This window comes from Frankliniella occidentalis, unplaced genomic scaffold (genome assembly GCF_000697945.3).
Source record: "Frankliniella occidentalis isolate FOCC.00 unplaced genomic scaffold, Focc_3.1 Scaffold43, whole genome shotgun sequence".
Taxonomy (NCBI): domain Eukaryota; kingdom Metazoa; phylum Arthropoda; class Insecta; order Thysanoptera; family Thripidae; genus Frankliniella; species Frankliniella occidentalis.
In genome coordinates, this window is record NW_026267173.1 from 803,691 (window position 1) to 811,803 (window position 8,113).

The 8,113-nt window shown below is 66.8% G+C and overlaps 1 protein-coding gene across 1 annotated transcript in view; it reads left to right on the forward strand.

Annotated features, from left to right (window-relative positions):
- Positions 1–8,113, forward strand: part of LOC113208854 (midnolin) — a 59,942-nt gene that overhangs the window by 1,435 nt on the left and 50,394 nt on the right. The window lies entirely within an intron of this gene.

Below are 8,113 nucleotides of genomic sequence, written 5' to 3' on the forward strand. Positions count from 1 at the left end.
GACCCGCAGCAGGGTTGGCGGGCGTGCGGCCTGGATCGATTGTTCTGCTGATTGGAAGATGCTATGCATGGAGAGCGACCAGAGCGACCCGGCTGGGCCCGGCCCGCAGCATCTCCACCACCTCCCCCTCTCTCCTCGCCGCTCGCTTCGCTCGGCGTCGTCGCCGGGCCGCCAGGCGCGACGCCCTATCCACAGTCGGCTCACCGTAGCCGCGGCCCTGGCGGGCGGGGCCGTCGGGGAAGGACCATGTGAGAGCAGGACACGACGGGGAGGGAAGGGGCTGCGCCGGGCCGGGTCGCGCTAATGAAATGGAGGCGAAACTGCCTGGCGTGTGCGGGGGAGGGTCCGCGATGGGGGCGTCGCCGGCGCGGCCCTGGCGGGACATGCGGGCCCGCGGCGCGCGCCGTGCAGGCCCTGCAGGCCGTGACGTCACTCACGGGCGTGGCCGCGGCATGGGTCCGGGGTATACTTGTGGCTGGGACTGCCGCCTGCCGCCGGGTCACGGCTGCGGCGGCGGACTGTACTCATCCCACCACTACACCGCCGCCACGGCCCGGCCGGCCTGCGCGACGGGACACGGGGCCGGGGGGCCCAAGTCCGGCCGCCCGGCCTGCTGAGCTCTGCTGAGTTGCCGCGGCTGCTCGCCCGGGCTGGGCTGGTCTGGGACCATTTTCCTTTTTCTCTCTCTCTCCGCCGGCTCGGCTCGTTACGTGATAGGTTTCTCTGCTGGTTCTCCCCGGCGTCATGCAAGGAGGGCGACAGGTGCCGCGCGCACGGGATGGTCTCGGAGGGCGGCCCTGGCCGGGCCCCGCCGCCGTGACTCACTCGATGACGACGCGCTGCTCCGCGGCCGCCGCGGGCCGCCGCGGGCCCCCGGGCACCTCTCGTTAGCGGCCGCCTCGCTCGCGCCTTATCGGAGTTGGCTCGCGTGTTTGCGGTGTTTGTCTGCGGACGACAACTTCTCTCACAAAAACACGCCACGTCGACGCGCGGGGCGCGCCTCGGACATCCTCGCTCGCTGCTAAATTGTGCCAAAATTGACGCGTGTTGCGAGGAGTGGGCTCCGCTAAATCGGGCAAGTCCCGCCGGGAGGAGGCTAGCCGGGCGCAGGCCGTGACTCACGACGTGTGGGCCAGCCCGGGCCGTGCGCCGTGCGTGCGCTCGGACACCACTCTGTCCTCGTCGCGAGTGGGAGGGGAAATGGGGGGGGGGGCAGGGGCACTCGAGTGTTAGCGTCGCGCCGCCCCCGTGCCGCTGCTGTGCCGAGCCGCCCCCGAGGACCGCCTCTGCTCTGCTCTGTATGTAGACGAGGAGGGGGACCAAGTTTGGCCCTGCCAGCAGGGTTGCCAGCGACTCACTATTGTCACTTTTTTTCACTATTTTGGAGGAATGTCACTTTTTCCTACTATTTTGGGAAAAAAGTCACTTTTTGTCACTTTTTCGGAGTTCTAGAGGGTAAACTGACCATTTTACCGTGTTCCCAAGACGAGGACGAGGCGAATTTTATGTTGTGTTCTTTAAAACTGTTACTTGAAAGTTTTAGAAAGTTTTACTATTAAACTTTGACTGAATCCTTATATTTTTCCGTTTTTTTGTGCTCCTCCTCACTGATTTTACTACTCTAGAGCTTTGAAAGTGTGAAAAATTTGAGCCCTTTACTCCAAAAATTGCAAATTTTCTACCAGAAAAGTCACTTTTTTGTCACTTTTTGGACGGAAAAGTCACTTTTTTTGTCACTTTTTTGAATGAGTCAAGTCACTATTTCACTTTTTTGGACCCCTCTTGGCGCTGGCAACCCTGCCTGCCAGTCATTGAGTCGGTGAAGAGCGTCGTGCGAGAGAGAATGTGGCGTGGATCCGATGCAGAGCGGACCTGCGATGCAATGGGACGCTTGCGCTCCCTTTGTCCGACCGAAGGGCGTGGCGTGGCGGGCAGGACGCGGTGGTGCGGCCGTGGCGGGGTGGAGGACGTTGACCGCAGCGCAGCGCACCACAGCGCGGCGCGTCGAGGAGGAGGCCGCTCTGCCTCCTCCTCCTGCAGGAAGGGGTACCTGCCGCTGCTTGCTGCCAGCCTGGCCGGCTCCTGCGAACGCCCTGCAAGTGGCATCCTCCTCCTGAGCCCGCCGCCGGACGGGCGGGGCGGGGGCCCTCCTGGGGCCGTGGGCCGGTCAGGCGGTCGGTCAGTGGCCGCCAACGCCGCCATGGCCGCGGCGCGCCGCGTAGGCCCGCGGGGCCCAAGCTGCGTCCCCAGCTCCGGCTGCTCAGCCTGCCCTGCCTCCTTCATTCTCCCATCCTCCTCCTCCACCTCCCATCTCCACCCATCTCCACCCATCTCCACCTCCCATCTCCTCCACCTGAAGAGCGGCACCAGCACCACCAGCCAAGGCACGGCTGCCGGCTGCCTGCAGCCCCGGCGCGCGCATTGTTTGGTTATCCGACAAGAAAATGGGGTCGGATTCGTCGATCCACGGACACAGTGGCTCTCCGGCCAGGTAGCAGCGCCTACCTGTGGGGACTGATCGGCGACAATGGGCGGGGGTGGCAGTCTGCCCGGCTGCCTGCCTGCGCGGCTGCCTGCCTGCCCGGCTGCCTGCCTGCGCGGCTGCCTGCCTGCCTGGCTGCCAGGCCTCACCTCACGGGCTGGCAGGCGCACTGATGTGGCATTTACCCTCGCTTGGACTGTGCGAGGGCGGGCATGTTGTGGGGCAGGGGAGAAAAATAGCGTAACGCCGTTGAAACGACTGAGAAGTTATTATATTGCGTGTTTCGCCTTTCGTGCGCATACATACCCGCGCTGCTTTGCCTGCTTGCTTGCACGAGTGCAAAAAGTAAATGAATTGCAAAAACGCTGTGATCCATTTTTGTGTTGCCAATGTGTAGCGCAGTGCGTATACATGTGTGTCGTGCACGTGTTGCACCTCGCCGGATGGATAGATGGACGGACGGACCGCCGGCTGCGTCCTGCCGCCTCCCGTCCAAGGTTGCACCTTTATCCCCGTGCTCTCTTGTTGCACGGGCGGCAGATGGCGGGTGCATGCAGAGATGGTGGTGCATAGTGCCTGTTGTCCTCCCCCTGCCCCTCCCCTTCCCCCGTGCAGTGCCTGTGATAGGATGAGCCCTGCCTGCCGGGCCCCGCGGAGCCCAGCGCCGCCGCCGCCGCTGCCGCCGTGTGCCTCGGGTTTATGTAAGAGAGAGAAGGAGAGCGCGCTGCCATGGCTGGGCCGCGGAGGTGACACAAGCGCCGCCACGCTCTAGCCATAGGCCAGACGCGCGCCCGCCCGCCGCGCCGGGTCTGCCGGGCGGGCGGGCACGTTAGGTAAGTTGCGAGGAGTTATGCGCGCTCTGTTGTCGGTGTTAATTTCGGCGCGGACCCGCCCCGCCTGGCTGGCGCATTGACTATCGAGCGAGCGCACGGAGCGTGGCGGGGCGTTACGGGCGCAGCGTCGCCGCGTCATGTCGCCAACGCGGCGCCAACGACGACGACGACGGCGGCGACGGCGACGTTGCGTTGGAGCGGCGTCGTCGCCACGCTCCGCCACGCCGCGCTGCCGCGCCGGTGCATAGTTTCTACTGTTACACCACGTCGCAACAACTGTGTCGCCGGCGTGGCTGCCGCCTGCTGCAGCCCCGCTCGCGCTGCGTGGTCGTCGTCGTCCCTTTGGCACCCCCGCCCGCCCCGCCGGCGGCGCTGACCTGACAGCGGGCTGAGCTCTGACTATTTACTGCCCGGTGCCGGACCGTCGCCTCCGCGTCTGTCTCCCGTCGGCGCGCTGGGCGCACACCTGCGCGCTCAATACATAGTGTACAGCCCCTTTGCCCGCAGGTTTCCTTATTCTGCCTTTTCTTCTCGCGTCCGCCCGTCTTGCTCCGTCGCTCCTCTCCCATAATCCTCCTCCCCGTCCCCACCCTGCTCCTCGTCTCTTTGCTTGCCGTTCTTCCAGCACCGCGAGCGCAACGAACTGCGGCACTGCACTGGCCGCCGGGGGGAGGAGGGGGAGGTTAGCGCTCAGGGGTGGAGTTGGTCCGCGCGGCGGGGCGGGGCTGCGGGGTCGATCGTTCAGAATCAGCTGTTACGATTCCCCCTCCCCTCCCCTCTCCTCCCCTCTGAGATTTCCCGTGAGTCCTCCCTCTTCTTTCTCTTCCCTTATTCGATCGACTGTTTCACGCAGCCGGCGTCACGGCGAGCGGCTTCCCTCCAAGTTTTAACCGTTGCCCGGTTGCAGAAGGCCGCGCTACACTACGGCACGCTACTTGAGGTGGCCGTTGTTGCAGCCGAGGTGGCCGTTGTTTGGTCGTGGGCTGGCAAGTCGAGTCCGGTGCCGCCGGCGTCGTCGACTGTGAAGGAGCCTCTCGTATGGTGGTCATTTCAGCCGCCCCAAGTGTAAGGCGGCCTGTAACGGCCATATTTAAGGGGCGGCCTACTTCGTGAGCCGACAGTTCAGTTCGAAACACGCGCTCTTTTGCAGTTTTATGCCCTCGGGGGGAGGTCGGGTCGGGCGGTCCGCGGCGCGAGGGGGCCAACTCGAATGAGTGGAATCACGGAGGACGGCTCGGCGCGACTCGCCCCACGCCCCTCTCGTCCGCGAAGTCCGCACCCTTTTCATCCTTTTGCCGCGCCCCGCGACTATCGCGTCAGGTGGGCCGCCGCGCCGGCCGACACGCCAGCGGGCTGGGCCGGCTGGGCTGGGCGGCGGCGGCGGGCTTGTCGTCGCATCCGGCCCCGCGGGTGGCGTGGCGTGGCGGGGCGCGAGGCCGAGTGAGTCCCATTCGCGTGCATCGCACACTCTGCGAAACCCTCCCGAGCGGGCAGCGCCGGCGGCGCCACACCGCGACAACGGCCTAGGGCGGCTGCGGGGTGGGGCGGGCCGGGCCGGGCCGTACAGCAAGGCTCGAGGCAAAGCCACTCCAATGTCCGCATCGCAAAAGCTTACGAGTACACTTGTATTCCGCAGCAGGGGAAACGACGCATGCGCGGCGTGTCGTGTTGAGGTGGACTGTACCCTCCCCCCTATCTCCTCGGCTCACACACACTCACACTGACCCTTTGTCACGCTGACGAGCAAGCCTTTGTTGTCGGTTCCGTCTGGAGAGCGTTTCGCTCTTGGTCGGTTGTTCGAACGTCTTGGGCCGATGGAAATAGCACTCGGCGGCGGCGGCGGTGGTCCTCCTCCTCCGCCTCCTCCCGGGCCAGCCGGCCATGGCCACGGCCTCGCATCGCACCGGGTTCGATATCTCTCCCCTCCCCGCCATCTCTGCTGCTGTCCCCCTACCCCTTTCCCAGCTGGCCGAGGTCCAGCGGTAATTAAATGTCGCGCGGGAGCGGGTTACGCTGCGCGGATTTCTGGAGCGACAAACCCCTTTTGTGGGCTGGCTGGGGCTGCCGGGATGATTTCCAGTGGTGCAATCGCAGCAGCGGGGGCGGGTCACGGGGGCGCACACCTCCACGCTGGCCCTGCTCGGCAACGGCCCCGCGCGCCTCGCCCGTTCCGCCTCAAAGGGTCGGGCAACGTCGACGTCGACGGCGCGGCCGCAGCAGCTTTCTTTTCGGCCAGTGGGCCGAGTGGTGGGGGAAGGGAGCCTCGATCGGACCGGACCGTGTTTTGGGGGCCCGGGCCACGGGGCCCGTGGGGCGCAAAGGGGGCCCCGGGGGCCGCCGTAGCGGCCTGGCCCAGCGCTAACGGGCCGCGGGGCCTCGCCAGCAGAGCCGAGCCGAGGGGCCGCGGCATAGGCAGCCGGCGGACCAGCCCGACGCTCACCAGCTGGGGTTGGGAATTAATCGAACCGGATCTGCAGCGCGACGAATGTCGATCGCCAAGTGACACGAGGACGGCTGCTGGGGCGGTGGGGGTACCCGTTGTAGTGCTGCGGCGGTGGTGGCGCTGGCCCCACAAGAAGTCGTAGCTACACTCTGTAATCATGTTTTTCGGGGGGCCCTTTCTTCTTCCTGCCGCAGCACGGCGGCGCTATCCCCTGACGGCGTCACGGTGTACGTGGCGCTGCGTTGTGTAACGGACTGTTTTAGCTCCCCCAGCGGCGTCCGGGACCGGCGGGACGCCCGACCTGACGCCCTGCCCCGCGGCCGCCCCCTACGACGCGCCACTCGCTGCTGCGCACTGCGGCGTTGCGTCGTAGTAGCAGCATACAGTTCGGTGTACAGTGTAGTATGGTGATCGCCGTCTAATGCGTCGGACGGACTTGTCATTTGGAATGTCGTCGTCGTTGTCGCGGGGCGTCGCGGCGACGCCATCGCACAGCACGCCGCGGGTCGGGCCGGGCGGCGCCGCGTGGCAGCGGCCGGGAGACAGTGCGCGCGGGGGCCAGCTCGTCAGGGCCCGGGCGCGGCGCACAGCGCGGGCGGGCTAAAGGCCCCCCAGCTGGCCACGATAAGGGGAGCGCCTACAAAGCATGTCGAGGCACACGTATAGGACGCCCTACGGAGGACGCGGACACCACGGCCGTCGCGGTGGTTACGTCGTGGCCGTCGCTTATCTCGGCCGTGCCGCCCTCGCCGCGCGATGGTGCAGTGGCGCAATCCTATTTTTAGCGGCGCGCCGATCGCCCCTTGTGCATTGCACGCGCCTCTTATTGCTCGGCGGTGCATGTCGTGTGGGCCGTCGTCATGTTTGTCGACCAGGTTCGTGTCCTCCTTGAGTCGAGTCCCCTGCTGCTGCTGCTGCTGCTGCTGCTGATGCTGCTGATGCAGCGCTAGCCCAGCGCTCTGTGACGCTCCCTCCCGGGGCCTTGTCCTGGCCGCCGCATGCCCCCAGCAACTGGAACTGTAATCCAATCCGCCGCAATGCCGCGCCACGCCGCGCCACGCCGCGCCACTCCTCGGCCCCGCCGCCCCACGCCGCGGCCCGCCAACACCCCGGTGCACTTGAGCAGCCCGGCCGGCCGGGACGGGGCAATGACGAGGCGAAGGCGACGGCGAGGGCGGAGCGCGAGGAGCGCGCAGCGCCACTCGGCTGCGATTTGGTGTCGAAGTGGAGCGTTGCTTCTTACGTAGGCAGAACGGGTGGGCTGCGACGACGGGCGCGGGCAGGACGTTCGTACCCGGCAAAACGGCACGGCACCAGGCTGGATACTGGGCCGCCACAGTGCTGTGGTTCTCCCTCACTTCTTCATCTACGCGGAGAGGTGTGGAAACCCACAAAGAACATGGCGTGGAAAAGCTGGTCCACGCGGTGCAGCGTCCGCAGTGCAGTGACGGCGCCGCGGAGCGGGGGCGGGGAGAGAGAGAGGACGGTGTCGACGACCTCGGCTCGGCCCCGGAGTGGTGCGGGTGGCGCAGGCTTCCCGCTTCGTGTGATACGTACTACTAGTACGGGGAAGCCAGAGAGGGCCGGTCATAGTAAAGCGGAGGCGGAGGTCCGCTAACGGTACCGGCGGTCCGGCCGGGGCCGCCAGAGGCCTCGTCCTCGGGGTTTAGGAGGGCCTGGGCCAAGGGCCGACCCTTGTGGCGACATAGCACCGTTGGGCTCCTCCCCGGCCGGACCGGGGCCGGGCCAGCCACCCCGTCCGCCCCGGAGAGATAAGCTCGCCGAAGAGGCAGGTGCCCCGTCCCGTCGGCTGCCAAACTGTTATCCAACGCGTGGGGCAGATTGTCCTTATCGGCAAGTGCGCAGCGTTGCCTTGGCTGCCCGCGGCCCTCGGGCGGGGTGGCAGGGCGTTGCGGGGCGTGGGCGGGACTGCGCGTCGCGCGGACGTGAAGGTCCGGACCCCGCCCGCCCCGCCCCGCCAGTGGGCGTTCCGTTCTGCAAGTGCAAAGACCAGCGAAACGCATCCGGGTTGCTGACGCCGCGCACCAGCATGATCAGCAGCAGCGAGCCGTCCACCAGGGCGTTGTTTGAGTAAATAATGCGCGACAGCGGGGACGCGGTGGCGGTGGGCCGACTCAGCTGTCCAGCGCCAAGGCGAGCGGCCTGCACGGCCTGGCCCACCCCCGCGGCCGCGCCCCGCCGCGCCCCGCCCTTGCCGCGTTGTGGACCACACTGTCACCAGCGCGGACGCGGCGGCCCCGGCGCTCCCACGGCCGGCGCCCCCGCCTGGCCCCCGCCTCAGCGCCAAACAAGGCAGAGTGCGTTGGTTTCTCCGTCGCTCATCGTCGTGTTTTC